At 45.2% G+C, this 20,724-nt stretch overlaps 6 pseudogenes; all 6 read right to left on the bottom strand.

Moving 5' to 3' along the window:
• Nucleotides 1-13,341: 13,341 nt before the first annotated feature.
• LOC143931991 (5S ribosomal RNA) lies at nt 13,342-13,460 on the bottom strand (annotated as a pseudogene).
• A 98-nt stretch (nt 13,461-13,558) lies between these two features.
• On the bottom strand, nt 13,559-13,678 carry LOC143931539 (5S ribosomal RNA; annotated as a pseudogene).
• Nucleotides 13,679-13,773: 95 nt separating this feature from the next.
• On the bottom strand, nt 13,774-13,892 carry LOC143931856 (5S ribosomal RNA; annotated as a pseudogene).
• Nucleotides 13,893-18,274: 4,382 nt separating this feature from the next.
• On the bottom strand, nt 18,275-18,393 carry LOC143931779 (5S ribosomal RNA; annotated as a pseudogene).
• A 1,965-nt stretch (nt 18,394-20,358) lies between these two features.
• Nucleotides 20,359-20,477, bottom strand: LOC143932299 (5S ribosomal RNA; annotated as a pseudogene).
• Nucleotides 20,478-20,577: 100 nt separating this feature from the next.
• Nucleotides 20,578-20,696, bottom strand: LOC143932681 (5S ribosomal RNA; annotated as a pseudogene).
• Nucleotides 20,697-20,724: the final 28 nt, after the last annotated feature.

Here is a 20,724-nt window from a genome sequence, read left to right as displayed (position 1 = left end):
TGCTAGAGTAAACAATGAGGCTGGGGTACACAGAGAGGCTAGTTTAAAGAGAAGCTAGTATATACAAAGATGTTAGTGTATATAGAGAGGTTAGTGTATAGAGAGAGTCGAGTGTATACAGATAGGACAGTGCATATAGAGAGACTAGTGTATACAGAAGACAGGCTTGGGTATACATCCAAGCTGACAGTGTATACAGAAGACTGGGTAGTGTATACAGAGAGTCTAGTGGGTACAGAAGACAGGCTGGTGTATTCTAGCTAGTTTTTACAGTCTAGTGTATACAGAAGACAGGCTGTGGTATACAGAGGGTTTAGTGTATTACAGAGATGCAGGGGTGTACAGAGAAGCTAGTATATATAGAAGACTACAGCATACAGAAGAAAGGCTAGTGAATAAAGAATAAAGGCTGGCTTCTACGGAGAGGCTAGTGTATGCAGAACACTATCTAGGGTATATAGAGAGGCTAGATTATACAGAGAGGCTAGTGCATAGAGTATATAGAGAGAAGCTAGTGTGTACAGAAGAAAGGCTAGACAGGCTATAAGAGAGACACGTTTTTACAGAAGACAGTTTGGGGTATACAGAGATGCTAGTTTATACAGAGAGACTAATGTATACAGAAGACAGGCTAGGGCATACAGAAGACAGAAGACGGGCTAGTGTATTCAGAACATAGGCTAGTGTATATCGAAGACAAGCTATTGTATGCAGAGACCGGCTAGTGTAAACATGCTGGTGTATATAGAGAGGCTAGTGAATTTAGAGGGTAGGCTAAGTGATAACAGAAGACAATCTGGGCTATACAGAGACTTTTCATCATTTCATCTAGCTCACATCTCTAATGGAGTTTGTCTCATTGCCATGTTATGCCTTTTCATTCTTATGCTAAATATAGATTATACTCACTACACGATTTTAATCATCCACATCAAGCATGCAATAAAACTATCATACATATAAATAAACCATGTACTCTTTTGCTCTATTTTGCATATTTGTAATTCCAACATCAACTGTCACATTGAGTATGTGACAGTCCTGACACACCATCCTGACTTATTTTTCTTTATTTCTTATTAGAAATAGAGAGTACTATCTCAAAATCAAAATTTCTCTGCACTATGATCTTATTATTAATAATAATAATAATAATAATAGGATTGTGTAATGCAAAGATCAACTAGTCTAATATAAGCTTTCTCATTGGTACCGGCATATTCTTTAAATTTAGACTAAAGCAACTATTTCTCGGACATTTTCAAGCTAAGCTTTCAATCTCTTACCTTTGAAAAGCGATACTTCCTCCCTACAACATTAAGCCATTTAAATGTCCTATTGGTCGCCTATATTATACAACTCTCTGAAAAGCCTATATGTAGAGAATAAAACTAGTCTTACATCTTAATAAAACAGTTTTATTGCTCAACCAGTATCAGCTGTCATGACAAATAAACGTTTCCACTGTTTGACTCTATTTTCTGTATTACTTCTTTTTCTCCACCTTAACTGTCACAGTTAAAACACAGTGACAAAACATTTCTTTTTACCGCAGCAAAATGTGAGAAAAGCAGTGTAAGCCGTCTTTCTGCCATATGCTTCAGAAATTTAATGTACCGCTTTTAAATCCATATCAATTCCACATAACCGTGAACCGTCTTACAATTTTAACATTTACTGATAGCAATTACTGATATTACATTATGACTATACCAGTGGAAAAGGACCGCGTAATGGAACTGTGAAATTAATCATAATCTCAGCGTTAACTTAGCTGATAAATTCACGATTTACTCAACGATTTACTCAACGATTTAAACTTAGATTTTTTTCATTCTAAGTCTATTTAATCTTAAATAATTTATACTATATTCTACTGTACTCTTAAATTATGTACTGTTGTTCTGTATTTTAGCCGTTCTCATATTTTGTTTTATGTTGCAACCATCGAATCTCATTGCTATTCCGACATTCTGCCTTAATGAGGATATTACCCTTTTGTGTATTCACGTTATCTCGACCTATATGCCTCAATATTTTCCTAATTTGTTTTGCTATACTTATTATTATTATATTATAGAGATTATTAACTCTAAATCATTGTAAACCTAACCATAGTTATAATGTCTACAGCTAATTTTACGTTAAAGCAAAAGTCACACAAAACCATCTTTTTAAATCCTTTTACACACTGCACATAAGAGCAATGCAACCATCTCTCGCGACCTCTATGCAATAGGATTCTCTTTCTGACTCTATTTTGTGTATTACTTCTTCTCCACATTAACTGTCGCACTGATAACCATTTGTAACACCTAACACTTGCAACACATTTTTTAACAGCAGCAAAATGTGAGAAAAGCAGTGGGGCGGTTTACTTGATTGAGAAGTGGTTGCAGTAGCAAAGCATAGCAATACAGTTTGATTACATTAATAACACATAATGCAACTATTTTACATTCACCTCATGCATACATCCTAATGTAAGCTGTCTATCACTATTAATGTTCATGGTTACTGATACATTATGCCGATAAGCAGTGGAAACGGAAAACAGTCAGTGTAAGCCGTCTTCGTGCGTTACAAAATTAATGGAACGATTTAAACGTTGGAATTTTCAAGCTACGTCAATTTACTATTAAATACCCTTTAGCTGCTTAGCTCACACTTTGCTGTATGTAGCCGCGTTTACATGTAAGTAACCAATGGGGATTGACATTTCATGTCCATCTCACATCTCTAATGCAATTTGCCTCTTTGCCATGTCATACTTTGCCATTTATTATACCTTCTCATCCGATAGAAACCTAGTCGTTGCTGATATTTCATGATTACAGCAATCATCTCATCTAATTGCTATTCCGACAATATGATCATTTCTCAATCATTTTGAAGCTACTGCAAGTAACGCTTCCGATCTCTTTTATATATTAAGTAATATTTAGCTGCTTAGCTCACACTTTGCTGTATGTAGCCACGTTAACTGTATTAATGGTTACATGTAAATAACCAATGGGGATTGACATTTCATCTCTAATTCACATTCACATTTCTAATGCAGTTTGTCTCTTTTGCCATGTCATACTTTGCCAGTTATTATACGTTCTCATCCTTAAAGACACGTAAGGATCCTGAAAATGATAGAAACCTAGTCACGTCCTTGCTGATATTTCATGATTACAGCAATCATCTCATCTAATTGCTATTCCGACATTCTGCCTTGGAATTACTTTGCAACGCTCTATTGAACAATGTAAAGGTAAGCTATATATTTTGTGTATTTCCACTTAAACTCGACCTGTATATACTGTCTCAATATTATCCTTTCTAATTTTGCTAAATTCGATTATAGAGTTTGCTATGTCTAAATCCAGGTTACCTACTCTCCTTTATTACGTATACTGCTAATTTTAGGATAATACAAAACCATCTTATTGCTTCTTTGAACGCTGCACATATTAAGAGTAATGCAATGCTACCGATGGGAACAGTTTAATTGCTCTTCTCACATTTAGCTGGTATCTCTCTCTATAGGAAACTGAATTTGTACCACAACGATCACTCATCTAATATCAGTCCACTCAGTGCTACCGGGATAACTTTTACTTTTAGAGTAATGAAATGATTTCTCAGTCATTTTGAAGCTACTGCAAGTAACGCTTCCGATCTTTTTTCAACTGCAATACTTTATCTCTGATATGTTAAGTAATATTTAGCTGCTTAGCTCACACTTTGCTGTATGTAGCCGCGTTAACTGCATTAATGGTTACATGTAAATAACCAATGGGGATTGACATTTCATGTCTATCTCACATCTCTAATGCAATTTGTCTCTTTGCCATGTCATACTTTGCCAGTTATTATACTTACTCATCCTTAAAGACACGTAAGGATCCTGAAAAACGATAGAAACCTTGTCACGTCGTTGCTGATATTTCATGATTACAGCAATCATCTCATCTAATTGATATTCCGACATTCTGCTTTGGTATTACTTTGCAACGCTCTATTGAACAATGTAAAGGTAAGCTAGATATTTTGTGTATTTCCACTTAAACTCGACTTTTATATACTGTCTCAATATTATCCGTTCTAATTTTGCTAAATTAGATTGTAGAGTTTGCTATGTCTAAATACATGTTACCTACTTACCTTTATTACGTATACTGCTAATTTTAGGGTAATACAAAACCATCTTATTGCTTCTTTACACGCTGCACGTATTAAGAGTAATGCAATGCTACCGTGAACAGTTTAATTGCTCGTTTCACATTTAGCTGGTATCTCTCTGCTATAGGAAACTGAATTTGTATTACAACGATCACTCATCTAATATCAGTCCACTCAGTGCTACCGGGATAACTTTTACATTTAGAGTAATGAAATGATTTCTCAGTCATTTTGGAGCTACTGCAACTAACGCTTCCGATCTCATTTCGACTGCAATACTTAATCTCTGCTATTGCAGAATATTTAGCTGAATATTTAGCTGCTTTGCTGTACGTAGCCGTGGGGATTGGCATTTCATCTCTAATACATATTCACAATTCTAATGCAGTTTGTCTTTTTGCCATGGCATCCTCTGCCCGTTATTATCCTTTCTCATCCTTATGCTATATTTGGGGTATATTCACTACAAGATTAAAGACACGTAATGAACCTGATTGATAAAAACCTACACACGTCGTTGCTGTTATTTAGTGTATTTCCACTTAAACCCGACCTGTATATACTGTCTCAATATTAATTTTAGAGTTATTTTGCTATATTTATTATTAGAATAAACAGATTACTATCTCTAAATCCTGGTAAACCAGCTCACACTTAACCATCTTATTTCTACCTTACACGCAGCACATATTAACATATTAACATTTAGCCGGTATCTCTCTGCAATAGTAAACGAAATGTGTAGATCACTCATCTAATATCGTCTTTTCAGTGCTACCGGAACAACTTTTAAATTTAGAGTAATGCAACGATTTCTCAGTTTTATGATACTACTGCAACTAACGCTTTGGATCTCTTTCCTGATAAATTACGCTCTGCAATATAGCAAGCCTGCATACACTAGCCTCTCTTTGTAACCCAACTTCTCTCTCTGTATACCTTAGCCTCCATCTCTTGCATAAACCAGGACCTTCTTCTGTATAATCTAGCCTATCTGTATACACTAGCCTGTCTTTTGTACACATTAGGCTCTCTGTGTAAACTAGCCGGTCTACTGTATACACTAGTCCATCTGTATACACTAGCAAGTCTGCATACTCCTGCCTCTCTGTGTAACCTAGCCTCTCTCTCTCTCTGTATACCCTAGCCTCCATCTCTGCATACCCAGGACGTTCTTCTGTATAATCTAGCCTATCTGTATAAACTAGCCTGCCTTTTGTACACATTAGCCTCTCTGTATAAACTAGACGGTCTACTGCATACACTAGTCCATCTGTATACACTAGCAAGTCTGCATACTCCTGCCTCTCTGTGTAACCCAGCCTCTCTCTCTCTCTCTCTCTCTCTCTCTGTATACCCTAGCCTCCATCTCTGCATACCCAGGACGGTCTTCTGTATACACTAGTCCGCCTGTATACACTAGCAAGTATGCATACTCTAGCCTCTCTCTCTGTATACCCTAGCCTCCATCTCTGCATACCCAGGACGTTCTTCTGTTTAATCTAGTCTATCTGTATACACTAGCCTGTCTTTTGTACACATTAGCCTCTCTGTATAAACTAGCCGGTCCTGTGTATACACTAGTCCTTCTGTATACACTAGCAAGTCTGTGTAACCAAGCCTCTCTCTCTGCATACCCTAGCCTCCATCTCTTGCATAAACCAGGACCTTCTTCTGTATAATCTAGCCTATCTGTATACACTAGCCTGTCTTTTGTACACACTAGCCTATCTGTGTAAACTAGCCGGTCTACTGTATACACTAGTCCATCTGTATACACTAGCAAGTCTGCATACTCCTGCCTCTCTGTGTAACCCAGCCTCTCTCTCTCTCTCTGTATACCATAGCCTCCATCTCTGCATACCCAGGACGTTCTTCTGTATAATCTAGCCTATCTGTATAAACTAGCTTGTCTTTTGTACACATTAGCCTCTCTGTATAAACTAGCCGGTCCTCTGTATACACTAGTCCGTCTGTATACACTAGCAAGTCTGTGTAACCAAGCTTCTCTCTCTGCATACCCTAGCCTCCATCTCTTGCATAACCAGGACCTTCTTCTGTATAATCTAGCCTATCTGTATAAACTAGCCTGTCTTTTGTACACATTAGCCTCTCTGTATAAACTAGCCGGTCTACTGTATACACTAGTCCATCTGTATACACTAGCAAGTCTGCATACTCCTGCCTCTCTGTGTAACCCAGCCTCTCTCTCTCTCTCTCTCTCTGTATACCCTAGCCTCCATCTCTGCATACCCAGGATGTTCTTCTGTATAATCTAGCCTATCTGTATAAACTAGCCTGTCTTTTGTACACATTAGCCTCTCTGTATAAACTAGCTGGTCTTCTGTATACACTAGTCCGTCAGTATACACTAGCAAGTCTGCATACTCTAGCCTCTCTGTGTAACACAGTCTCTCTCTCTGAATACCCTAGCCTCCATCTCTGCATACCCAGGACGTTCTTCTGTATAATCTAGCCTATCTATATACACTAGCCTGTGTTGTGTACACTTTAGCCTCTCTGTATAAACTAGCCGGTCTTCTGCATACACGAGTCTCTCTGTAGACCCTTGGATGTCTTTTGTATACACTAGCTGCTCTTTATACATTAGCTCTCTGTATACCCAAGCCTCTCTGTATACACTAGTCCGTCTGTATACACTAGCAAGTCTGCATACTCTAGCCTCTCTGTGTAACACAGTCTCTTTCTCTGTATACCCTAGCCTCCATCTCTGCATACCCAGGACGTTCTTCTGTATAATCTAGCCTATCTATATACACTAGCCTGTGTTTTGTACACTTTAGCCTCTCTGTATAAACTAGCCGGTCTTCTGCATACACGAGTCTCTCTGGAGACCCTTGGATGTCTTTTGTATACACTAGCTGCTCTTTATACATTAGCTCTCTGTATACCCAAGCCTCTCTGTATACACTAGTCCGTCTGTATACACTAGAAAGTCTGCATACACCAGCCTCTCTGTGTAACCCAGCCTCTCTCTCTGCATACCCAAGATGTTCTTCTCTATAATCTAGCCTATTTGTATACACTAGCCTATCTTTTGCACACATTTGCCTCCCTATATAAACTAGCCGGTCTTCTGTATACCCTAGTCCGTCTGTATACACTAGCAAGTATGCATACTCTAGCCTCTCTCTCTGTATACCCTAGCCTCCATCTCTGCATACCCAGGACGTTCTTCTGTATAATCTAGCCTATCTGTATACACTAGTGTATACAGACAGACTAGTGTATACAGAGGACCGGCTAATGTGTACAAAAGACAGGCTAATGTATACAGATAGTAATATGAGGGACACTCCTCACCCCCGCCCCCACCTACCAGATCTGACTTTCATCCCCTTGCCCTCTCTGCCCCGGTCATCTGGTGGCAGTTTTATGCACTCCCTGGCCCCCACCCATTCATAATCCTTACCGACCTTTCCTTCCGCTGCTCACAGGAAAACACTGGATGACTTGTCTAATTAACCAACTTGTACAAGACACCGCTAGCCTCCTGTCTGACACCGGGCCCCTTGGAGGCTTTACCCCTCACTGTTTGGGTGGTCCCTGCCTCTCCCTGGATGCTCCACATATACCACAACGACATTGTCAGAGGGGCACCACTTGACAGGACACGGGGCTGTCATGCCGGTGGCATCTCCCATTGGAGGAAGGGATGATAGCCCCAACCCCTTGGCAGCAGGTTCTTTCATGTACAGACCAGGGCGGCTCATCTTCCCTTCTGGAGTCTTGACCTTAGATGGGGGAGTTGCACTTTGGGGGATCTGAGTGATACCTAGTGCGCTGTACTGGAAGGGCTTGATATTCCCGCATATGTGTCCCCTCCCCCTGGTTGCGCCCCTCGTCCCCCCCTCTGGCTCCCACCTACTCTTTGCCGACATTGCCTTCTGCAGCTTTTGGGGACCCTGGATGACTTATTTATTGAGCCTATTGGTACAAGACACTGCTTCCCTCCAGGGTGACTCTGGACCCCCCTGGAGGATTTACCCCTTACTGTTTGGGCAGTCCCAGCCTCCCTCTGGATGCTCTACACAGCCCCCGATGGCGATGCAGGAGAGACACTAATTGGCGGGCCCCAGGACTGCTGCTCGGGTGAAGTCTCCCGTTTGATGGAGGGAGCCCCAGCCCCTTGCCTGCCAGATTTTCCATGCACCGACCAGGGTTGCTCCTCTTTCATCATGATGTGGTGACCATGGAGGGGAGGAGTTGAAATTTATGGGGTCTGGGTGTTTGCTGGTGGGAGTGCGCTAAAGGACTTGACATTTCCGCATGTTTTTCCCCTCTCCCCTGTTTCCCACCCTTCCCTTCCCTCCTTTCCCTACCCCTTTCCCCCCTTCTACTCCCCCTTTCCCTGCCCCTTTTCCCCCGGGGCGTGGACGGGGGAGAGGGGGTAAGAAGAGGACAATCTGCCAAAGGGAGCAATGGATTTGTTCGGGGACTGCATGTACTTTAGGGGATTGGGACGGGGGGTGGTGGATCCCATTCTGTGATGCCTTTTCTGTTGTGACGGGCTCCCTCGTGCATGCCTACGTTTAGGGCGAGCCGAGGAGACCCCTCAGTGCTGACAGTTATATGCTCTACCTCTGTTTTGGTTATACTATTGTTTTTTGGTTCTATGATGTTACTGATTGTCTTTTATTTGCATACCAGTATCAGACGTGACATTTACCACTGCCGGGACTGGGGGGACTAGGATTCGGGGGCTCCCTCTTGACCTGTCTACCCACCAACCCAAGTAGGACAGCGCTTTAAACCCAGTGTACATCTGGTAAGCGCTATAGCATAATTGTGCCGTTTTAGTATACCCTTCCTGTACTGTTGAGTGCGGACAACCCTTAATTTCCCTCTCCCCCTGGGGTTGAGGTGCCCGGCCTCTTTTTCCCTTTACCTTTCCTTCCATTTGCCCTTCCTTTCTCCCCCTTAGTTCCCGCCATGCATTACCTACCCAAAACCTACCTTGGTTCAACTTTCTTTGCTTTTCTCTGACGTCCCCCTCCCCCTCCCCGAGGAGCGAAGGCAGACTCAGTCAAGGTCACCTCTCTAAACGTTAAGGGACTGAACTCCCCTGAAAAACGGTGGATCCTCCTGTGAGAACTGAAGACTTCCTGTACTGATGTGGCCTTTATACAAGAAACACATTTTAAAAATACTAGCCTCCCCTTTCTATGGTTGAGATCCTTCCCTAAGGTCTACCACTCTACTAACCCCTCCTCTAAGACCAAGGGAGTCTCCATTCTGATCTCTAGCAGGCTCCCCTGGGTTCTCCAGGATTCTCTGGTGGACCCTGGGAGCCGATATCTTTTTCTTAGGGGCCACATTGGAGAGCGCATTTTTACATTTGCCACTGTGTACGCTCCCAATGATCACCAAGACACGTTCCTCGGAACTACCCTGCACAGATTATGTGACTTTCGGGAGGGCCTGTTGATATTAGGTGGGGACTTTAATGTCCCCTTTCGCCATCGGTTGACACTTCTGCCTCTTTCTCCTCGCTCCTCATTTCCTCTAGAAAGCGGATTACTAAGTGTTTACTGAATGACCAATTAGTTGATGTCTGGCGTCTGCAACACTCTGGGGAAAGGGACTACTCTTTTTGCTCTTCCCCTCACAAATCATACTTGAGGATAGACTTCTTCTTGATTCCACATGACCAACTGCACTTGGTGAGCTCTTCCTCCATCGGCCATATAACTTGGTCCGACCACGCTCCTGTAGCCCTTACCTACACCCTCTCTAGGAACCCATCACCTAGGTCTCTATTCTGGCACCTTAATGAGAGCCTTCTCCAGATACCGGAAGTTTTAGCAGATGTGACCAGGGAATTGGACCTTTATTTCCAAGAAAACTAAACGCAGGACTGTGACCCGGGGATAATTTGGGAGGCTCACAAGTCAGTACTCCGCAGGATACTTATCAGGCACGGGGCGCGCATCAAACAAACATGGAAGGAACAGCTTGCTAATCTGTTTCGTGAACTTGCCTCTGTGGAAGCGAAACATAAACATGCCCCCTCACGGACCTTAGAGATTGAATTCGGGACACTCCGTACCCATATTGCTGACCTACTCCATTATAAAGCGAACGCGGCACTCCAGTTTTGTCGTAAACTGACGTAGGAGTCAGGGGACAAATGCGGAAAAATCTTAGCCAGGTCGGTAAAGGAGTTGAAATCTGGCTCTTACATACCACAGTTGATAGATGAGAATGGCCAGAGGGCCTCTACCCCAACCCAAATAGCTGAAGTCTTTGAAAAATGTTACTCTGATCTCTACAACCTGCCCGATTCAGGGTCTGGACAGGACAATATAGACAGATATGTAACCGGTTCTGGTCTACCAACCCTCTCATCGGAATCACGGGAGTACTTGGAGGACCCGATCACACTGGAAGAAGTCCAGACAGCCGTGGGACCTCCGAAGGTGGGTAAGGCTCCGGGCCCTGACGGATATACCGCACAATACTTTAAGACCTTCCTCCCTATTCTCGGCCCGCGCTTGGTGAATTTATTTAATACTCTGAGCTCGAATGGGGATTTTCCTGAGGATACCCTTAGAGCCCACATCTCGTTGATACCTAAGGAGGGCAAAGACCCGGGCCTATGTGGGAGCTACAGACCCATTTCCCTCCTAAATTCGGTCCTAAAACTATTCTCTAAAATCCTCGCCACGTGATTGGCACATCACTTGCAGTCCCTTATACATATTGACCAGTTAGGTTTTATTCCCACCAGGGAAGATAGGAACAACACCATTAAGGTGCTTACCCTGATCCATAAAGCAAAGTCATCTGGGACCCCTTGTCTTTTCATGAGTACTGATGCCGAGAAGGCTTTTGATCGGGTCAAATGGACAATGATGTTCTCGGTCCTTCGCCATATAGGTCTGAGTGAATGGATGCTGGCATGGATAAGTAAGATATACTCACGCCCTTCAGCTCAAGTCAAAGCGAATGGGGTTCTCTCATCTCCCCTTGACATCGGGAATGGGACCAGACAAGGTTGCCCCCTGTCGCCCCTATTATTCGCACTGTCATTGGAACCCTTTCTCTCCACAATTCGACAAAACTCAGACATAACGGGACTCCAAATGGGTACTATTGAGTGCAAGATATCTGCCTACACGGATGACATGCTGTTCTCGCTGACGAATCCCAGAGTTTCCTTGCCAAATCTCCTTCGGGAATTCCAGATATACGTGATACTTCTTGAAATCAAAGGCCATGGGGGTTACAGTCCCCCCGCAAACGTTAATAGACTTGCAGTCCAATTTTCGATTTAAATGGACCCATACAGCCCTTAAGTACTTAGGTACTTACATTCCACCGGACATCGTGCGTACGTTTATGTTGAACTTCCCCCCACCCCTTGTCACTAAGATCCGCAGTTTGCTTCACGGGTGGCATTCTGGCCTCCATTCCTGGTTCAGGAGATGCAATCTCATTAAAATGAACATACTCCCTAAATTTACTTATCTTTTCCAAGCTCTCCCGGTCCAGATTCCAGTCCCGTTTTTTAAGCAAGCTCAATCCTTGCTCACTCAATTTAACTGGGCCCACAAAAATCCCAGACTTAAGCGGTCACAGCTGACATTGTCTAAACAACAGGGAGGGTTGGTTCTCCCTGACTTGCGACGCTACTACCTGGCCTCCCATCTGGGGCGTGTATTGGACTGGAATCGAAACAAACTTTCTAAGCTCACTCCCGAATTCCGCTAAGAAGCGCCATGTGGTGCTATAAGTATTTACCCACAGAATTTATGTCACATCCCACTATAGGGGCTTAGTTGAAAGTCAGTCACCTGATCGCTACCCAAAACACACTCACGTCTTTGACTTCCCTATTCCCTATACGTGGCCATCCAACCTTTGAACTGGGGACCCACTTAGAAATTCCAACCTAGACAATGCATCTAAATTCGTCATTGATGGAAAATGGACTTCTTTCTCAACCCTAACAGATCCGACAGGGCTTTTTCAACTGCCTTTTTGGAGAGCGGCGCAACGACATCATTTTCTCCATTCCATCCCCAATCCTCAAATGTTCGCCCGCCCTCAGACGGAGTTTGAGACTCTATGCAGGAGCGAAGGCCCTTTGGCCCACATTCTCTCTCAAACAGATTACCCACACTTAACCTGTCTGTCCAACTGGGAAAAGGACCTTAATTGCTCATTTTCCCCAGCACAGAGACAACGCATTATCACTTTGGCTCTCAAAATGTCGCTGTGCACGAAGATACAGGAGACGAATTTTAAACTTCTCACCAGGTGGTATTTGACACCATCAAAGCTGCAGAAATGTTTCCCCTCTTCCTCGAACATATGCTGGAGGTGTGGAGAAGAAGAGGGCACGTTGCTGCACATTTTTTGGTCCTGCCCCAGCTTGGTGGACTTCTGGACAGAGATCCGATGCATAACACAAAAATTCACAGACTTCTCCATCCAGGAAGAGGCTGCATTCTTTCTCTTGCACCATTCACAGATTCCCATTAAGAAGTACAAAAAAAAATCAATTTTACGGCATGTGATAAATGCGGCGAAATCCTGCATCCCTCTCTATTGGAAAAAATGTTCCCCTCCTTTCATTACTCACTGGCTTAGGAAAATAGAGGACATTAAAAAAAATGGAGGACTTGATCCTCACATCACAAGGTAAACAAGACTTTTTTAAACAAACCTGAGACATCTGGAATACCTTTATATTCTACCTGGAAGGATGTCGCCTGCTATCGCCTTAGTGCTCTGAGCTTTCCTTGACTGGCCCCTTGGACAGTGGCTGCCATCGTGTCTCGTCCCCTCTTCTCCTTTCCTGATCTTTCAACCCTTCTCTTTTCTGCCTTCCTCCCCTATCTCTCACCCCCTCCACCCCCTCTCTCTTTTGGAAAAAGTGGAAAATTGGGAATGACGGCCCCACACCCCCCTCTGGATGGATTATGCCGGAGGGACCTGGGGTTTGTATGACCCTGGATCTTGGTACAGTACTTTATCTGTGCCTCGAATCATTGTGATTGATGGAAGGCAGACTCACAGTTGCGAATATACCTGTATCAAGTATTGTTCAGCTGCTTTTTGCTCTGTATTTCTCTGTTGCATTATGTACTCGGGGGACCGTCTTCCCCTATTTGGAGAAAAAATTATATTTGAAAAAAAAAAAGAAGCCTACGACACCTGGTATTCCCAGGCGGTCTCCCATCCAGGCATTAACCAGGCCCAACCCTGCTTAGCCTCCAAGATCAGACGAGATGGAACAGATTCAGGGTGATGTGGCCATAGCCAATATCTTCAGGCACTCTCAACTCTCTTGACAAACACCAAGATGGTCACCTTGGAAACAAGCGGAAAAAAATAGGTCAACGGCAACAACATAAAGAGAAGCCTACGGCATCTGGAAATCCCAGGCGGTCTCCCATCCAGGTACTAAACTGGTCCCAACCCTGCTTAGCCTCTGAGATCAGATGAGATTGGGCTCTTTCAGGGTGGTGTGGCCGTAGGAGATTTCTTCAGGCACTCTCAACCTTGACTAACGCCAATATGGTCACCTTGGGAAACAAAAAAAAAAATCAAGTCAACGCCAACAACATGAGAAGAAGTCTACAGCACCTAGTATTCCCAACTGGTCTCCCATCCAGGTATTAACAAGGCCCGACCCTGTTTAGTCTCTGAGATCAGACGAGATCTGGTGCTTTCAGGGTTATGTGGCCATAGGCGAGCTCTTCAGGCACTCTCAACCCTCTTGACAAACACCAAGATGGTCACCTTGGTAAACAAACAAAAAAAAAAACAAGTCAACGCCAACAACATAAAAAGAAGCCTTCAGCACCTAGTATTCCCAGGTGGTCTCCAATCCAGGTACTAGCAAGGCCCGACCCTGTTTAGCCTCTGAGATCAGAGGAGATCGGGCGCTTTCAGGCTTATGTGCCCATAGGCAATCTCTTTGGGCACTCTCAACCCTCTTGACAAACGCCAAGATAGTCACCTTGGGAAACAAGCGGAAAAAAAACAGCTCAATGTCAACAACATAAAAAGAAGACTACGGCACCTGGTATTCCAAAGCCATCTCCCATCCAGGGACTAACTAGGCCCAACCCTTCTTAGCCTCAGAGATGAGAAGAGATAGGGCTCTTTCAGGGTGATGCTGCTGTAAGCTAACTCTTTGGGCACTCTCAACCCTCTTGACAAATGCCAAGATGGTCACCTTGGGAAACAAGCGAAAAAAAAACAAAACGAATCAACGCCAACAACATAAAAAGAAGCCTACAATAACTGGTATTCCCAGGTGGTCTCCCATCCAGGTACTAACCAGGCCTGACTCTTCTTAGCCTCCAAGATCAGACGAGATTGGGTGCTTTCAGAGTGCTCGGACTCTTTCCCCATCACTAATGGGACGAGACAGGGGTGCCCTCTGTCTCCCCTAATTTTTATTCTGACACTGGAACCACTTATGTGTCACATTCGGAATGACCCGAATATTACTGGTATATCCAAACCCTGGGCACACCACAAAATTGCGGCGTACGCTGACGATCTAATTTTTTTCGTCTCCAATCCACACATTTCGCTTCCCAATATACTCGCGGCTCTCCGGCGATACGGCAGCCTATCAAACTATAAAATCAATTGCACCGTCGGCTGTATTGAATATATCGGTCCCGGATGGTGAGGCCAAGAGGCTACGCTCCGCTTTTCCATTCTACTGAGCTGAAAAATCTATACGTTACCTGGGCATTGACATCGCAGCGGATTTGGCGCAATTGTACCCGCTTAATTTTGTCCCTCTCCTGAATAGACTGAAATCTGATTTGGGAAACTGGCATGCTTTAACACTGACCTGGTTCGGGCGCTGTAATGCATTCAAAATGACGGCCCTCCCGCGCATCTTATACTTGTTCCAGACATTACCGATCCGGTTACCCCCAATTTTTTTCAGACAACTGCAGGTGCTGCTCCGGGACTTTATTTGGGTGCGCAAACCGCCCAGAGCCCTTTTGCAATTGCTTGCCAGACCAAAGGACAAGGGGGGTCTGGGTCTCCCAGATCTGAGACAATACAACAGAGCGACTCTGCTAGCGAGAGTCGTTGATTGGCATTGTAATGGCCCACACAAGCAGTGGGTGGAGATGGAGATTGAGGATGGATCCATTCCCCTATTGACCTCCCCGTGGCTCCTGTCCACCCTACCAAAAGACCTCAGAGATCACCCCGTAGTGGGAGCTACGTTGGCTGTTGTGCGGAGGTTGTTCCGCTGCACACACATTGCTCCCCTGCCATCACCAATGACTCCGGTTATAGGTAATCCAGACTTCCCACCGGGATTTACCAACAAGAAACTGCGACAGTTGACAGTGGTGGGGAAACAGCGTCTGGGAGACGTGTGCCCCTCGGGAGGGCTCCCGACCACGCAAACTGTCGCCGAGCTTTCTGACCCTCCGCTTGACTTGTTTAGTGCTTATCAACTTCGTCACTTTCTTTTGGCCATACAAAGGGCCCCCTACACTCCTAGAGACCTGACGCCCTATGAATCCATCTGTCACAAAAAGGAACCTGTGCGACACACCCTCTCCCTCCTCTACAACCTATTAAGTAGTCAGGAGGAGGAGTCGACCCCACCATTTATCCACAAATGGGAGAGGGACTTTGGCATCACATTTACCCCACAACAGATAGGGAAGATCCTGACATTAGTACATAAAGCTTCCATCGCAAACCAATATCAAGAATCAGGATACAAGATAGTCTCACGCTGGTATAGAGTCCCATACCTTCTGAATAAAATGAATACATCGATTCCGGATGTTTGTTGGAGGTGCAATTCAGATACGGGGACCATGGGACACATTTTCTGGGCATGCCCGGCCTTGAGGAACTTTTGGGTGGAGGTGACCGGGACGATAAAAACTCTCAGAAATGTAGATATCGCAGACAACCCAGCAGCGTGCCTTCTACACTTGACCTAACAGCCTGTTCGAAAATACAAAAAAACCCTCACGATGCAACTCCTGAACGCCGCCCGGGCCTGCATTCCCACACTGTGGAGGCAGCCTCAGCCCCCATCCAAGGTGCTGTGGTATTCCAAAGTCAATCATATTCTCCGGATGGAAGAATTGACCCCCACCCTTCACAACACTGAAGAGGCATTTAGTGTTACATGGAGGCCCTGGAGTATTTTACTGGTACTTGAGACTACATTCGGGAGGTGAGCAGCGCCCCTGTCCCAGAAAACGACTGAACATCTAACATTTACCTACGTAGGCCAAGTCTGCCCTGGGTGGCATTCCCCCCCCCCTCCCTTTTTGTCTTTATTTTTCTTTTTTTCCCCGCCGCCATCCCCCCCCCCTCCTCTCTCTCCGTCTTTGCACTCTCTTCTTCCCCCGTCCTCCCTTTTCACTATGCCTTGTCTCCTTACTAGCCTTTGGGACCCAGAAGAACCCCAGGGTTCTGGACACGACCGGCTCATATTTTACTCTGGTTCACATAGGTCATGATAAGCTGGCTCGCTGTGGTCCCAGTTGTTCTCCATGATTACATTTGTCCGAACGGAGCTGCATTAGTTATACTGTACTACATGTCGGAGGTGGGGTTTCTCTCTTTTCTGCATGAAACTCTAGGACTCCCCTCTGAGAACCCAGAGTTATTTGGCAGCCTATTTTTTGTTACCATGTAATTGTGACCCTGGGTCATGCTGTATGGTTGACTGTTATATTTATGTTGTTCTACTTATACTTAATAAAAGAATAAAACAAAAAAAAAACATAAGTCAATGCCAACAACTAAAAAAAAAAGCCTATGGCATCGAGAAATCCCAGGCGGTCTCCCATCCAGGTACTAACCAGGTCCCAACCCTGCTTAGGCCGCGTACACACGGGCGGACTGTCCGCCCAACTAGGTTCGTCAAACAGTTTGACAAACAGTCCGTTCAAAATTTGCATGAGCGGACTTGACCACACACGACGAACGAACAGTCCGCTGAAAACTTGCGCGATGACGTGAACGGCACGTACGACGGGACGAGAGATTCAAAGTCCTATACACTGCAATGCAACCTTCGGCGTGTAAATCCTTTCTGAGCATGCGCGGAACTTAGTTTGACGAACAAGCCTACACATGAGCGGACTGTCCGCTCAAACCAAGTTTCAGCAGACAGTCTTACGGAAATTCTGAAAAACTTTGTTCGTTAGACTGTCCGCTGAAACTGTCCGCTGAAGCCCACACACGAGCGGACTGTCCGCTGAAACACTGTTCAGCGGACAAAATTGGACGAACAGTCCGCCCGTGTGTACGCGGCCTTAGCCTCTGAGATCAAATGAGATTTGGCTCTTTCAGGCTGATGCAGCCATAGTAGATTTTTTCAGGCATGCTCAACCCTCTTGACAAACGCCAAGATGGTCACCTTGGGAAACAAACAAAAAAAACAAGTCAACGCCAACAACATAAAAAGAAGCCTACCGCACCTAGTATTTCCAGGCGGTCTCCCATCCAGGTATTAACAAGGCGCGACCCTTTCTAGCCTCTGAGATCAGCGGAGATTAGGCGCTTTCAGGGTGATGTGCCCATAGGCAATCTCTTTGGGCACTCTCATCCCTCTTGAAAAATGCCAAGATAGTCACCCTGGGAAACAAGCGAAAAAAAACAGGTCAACGCCAACAACATAAAAAGAAGAATACGGCACCTGGTATTCCAAGGCCGTCTCCCATTCAAGTACTAACTAGGCCCAACCCTTCTTAGCCTCTGAGATCAGAAGAGATAGGGTGCTTTCAGGGTGATGCGGCTGTAAGCGATCTCTTTAGGCACTCTCAACCCTCTTGACAAATGCCAAGATGATCACTTTGGGAAACAAGCGAAAAAAACAGGTCAACACCAACAACATAAAAATAAGCCTGTGGCATCTGGAAAACCCAGGCGGTCTCCCATCCAGGTACAAACCAGGCCCAACCCTGCTTTGCCTCTGAGACCAAACGAGATTGGGCGCTTTCAGGGTGTTGTGCTCCTAGGCAATTTCTTTGTGCACTCTCAACCCTCTTGACACATGCCAAGATGGTCACCTTGGGAAACAAGGGGGAAAAAACAGGTCAACGCCGACAACACAATGAGAAGCCTACGGCACCTGGTATTCCCAAGCTGTCTCCCATCCAGGTACTAACCAGGCCCATCGCTGCTTAGCCTCTGAGATCAGATGAGATTGGGCTCTCTCAGGGTGATTTGGTCGTAGGCACTCTCTTTGGGCACTCTGAAGCCTCTTGACAAAGGCCAAGATGGTCACCTTGGGAAACAAGCTAAAAAAAACAGGTCAAAGCCAACAACATAAAAAGAAGCCAAGAAGAAAACATATGCGTATTGGTAGGGTAATGCTATTGCGACCGAAATTGAGGGGAGGTATTGGCTTCCCGGACCCTGCTCTATATTACACAGCAACGCACATGACACCGGTGGTTGACTGGTGCCGGTGTTCTGCCATATACTGTCCGGCCATGATATAGTGTCTGTGCCGTACTGCGCATGCGCAGTACGGAGACGACGAAGCTTCGGAAAATCTCAGAAGCTGAACGTCGCCTGCACGTTGAGTGGAGGTGGTAGCCCCACCATCCAAGCGGACATAGGGTTGTGAATATTAGAGGGCCCCTCGTAGGCGAGGTTCGCTCGCCGCGCTTCGGGTTCGGCCTCGCTGCGCTCGGCTCTTTTATATTCTTACTCTGTGTCCACTTGGATAGTGGGGATAGAACCTGGACTCAGTGCGCAGGCGCCGTTCATGCTCGGCAAATTTCAGAATCTGTGTTGCTGTGTACTGCGCATGCGCAGTACACAGCGGACAATATGCGATGGGGGACCATATGTGATAAGACACCGGCGTGGGGAACTGAAGCTATGGGTCAAGCTAGAGCAGGAGATGGCGTGGGTTCCACTGGCTGGTCTGCCTTGGGCGGGGAGGCCATTGGAGCCCTGTGTGACTACTCACCCGTTAATTGGCCTCTCGCTCGCCGAGATGGATAGTATTTTCACCTTTCCCACCTGACTAACTTCCCTTCTCCTATGACCCCAATTATTGGACATCCTAGATTCCCTCCGGGCCTGTCTGACCAGGCCTTTACCAGGCAAGCCCCGAAAGGGCTTCTGAGAGCAGCCCTATTTCTTGGACCCACGGGCTTGATTCCCATAGGGACCATACTGCTAGAGCAAGTACCTGTTGCAATGGATAGCTGGAGAGCTAGACAGCTAATCCATTTCCTCGGATCACTACCTAACCATTCGTTCTTCTCTAGACAATTCCACCCCTTCGAGGAACTTTGCCTGGATGATGGCCCAATTCGTGGTTCCCTCTCTAGGTCCTACCAAATCCTGACAGATGCACAATCCTCCACGGATCCACCCTTCCTAGCTAAATGGAAAAGGGACTTACAAACTACATTCTCCAAACCACAGAAGGACAGAATACTCTTTTTCGCCCATAAGTCTTCACTCTGCAGTAAATATCAGGAGATCTCATATAAGCTGATCACACGCTGGTATCGTACACCGGTGGTGTTGGCCAAAATATTCCCCGGTCAATCTGACCGCTGCTGTCGCTGTGGGCAACAGGCTGGTACCATTCTCCAAATTTTTTGGGAATGCCCTAAATTACAAACATTCTGGCAGCCTGTCCTGAGACTCATCCACAAGATCGCTGTTCCAAACGTTGGACAGCTGATGAGCTGGTGAGCCGAGGGCGTCTCTTGCTCCCTGGGAGGGGACCCCACCCTATCCACTCTACCCACGACACCCCCTTACCCCTTATTTTCCTTTTCTGCCATTTCCTTCCCCAATCTTCTCTTTCCCCTTCTCCCTCCTTTCAGTTCTACTATTTCCCTTCTTAACTCAAAAAAGGGAAAAGAAAATGGTATGTTCCGACCCAATTTGACTACTACACAATACTCTTCCCCTATCTATGGATATCTAAACTCTTCGAGGGTAGCAGGGCTAGTGTCAATAATATTTTAAGTGGTAGAGGATCCCAACGAGATGGAGCTTTAATCTCATCTTCACATGACCGCAAAGCTGTACACGTGCTATTCTCCTCGAATTTCTTACCATTGGCTCTGATATCCATGCAATATTATCGTTTATTTGTAACTATTTGTATCACACATTCTGTGAAGTTGCCTTTGCATTGTATGTCGCATACTACTAAATAAATAAAAAAGAAGCCTATGGCACCTGGTATTCCCAGGCGGTCTCCCATCCAGGTACTAACCAGGCCCGACACTGTTTAGCATTCAAGATCAGACGAGATTGGGCGCTTTCAGGGTGATGGGGCCGTAGGTGATCTCTTCGGGCACTCTCAATCCTCTTGACAAACGCCAAGATGGTCACCTTGGGAAACAAGTGAAAAAAAACCAGGTCAAGGCCAACAACATAAAAAGAAGCCTACAGCACCTAGTATTCCCAGGTGGTCTCCAATCCAAGTACTAGCAAGGCCCAACCCTGTTTAGCTTCTGAGATCAGAGGAGATCGGGTGCTTTCAGGGTTATGTGCCCATAGGCAATCTCTTTGGGCATTCTCAACCCTCTT

This window comes from Lithobates pipiens, unplaced genomic scaffold, assembly GCF_037356315.1.
Source record: "Lithobates pipiens isolate NorthernLeopardFrog02 unplaced genomic scaffold, aLitPip1_a1.2 Scaffold_25, whole genome shotgun sequence".
In the NCBI taxonomy this organism is placed as follows: Eukaryota; Metazoa; Chordata; class Amphibia; order Anura; family Ranidae; genus Lithobates; species Lithobates pipiens.
This window is presented reverse-complemented; position numbering and strand designations above follow the sequence as displayed.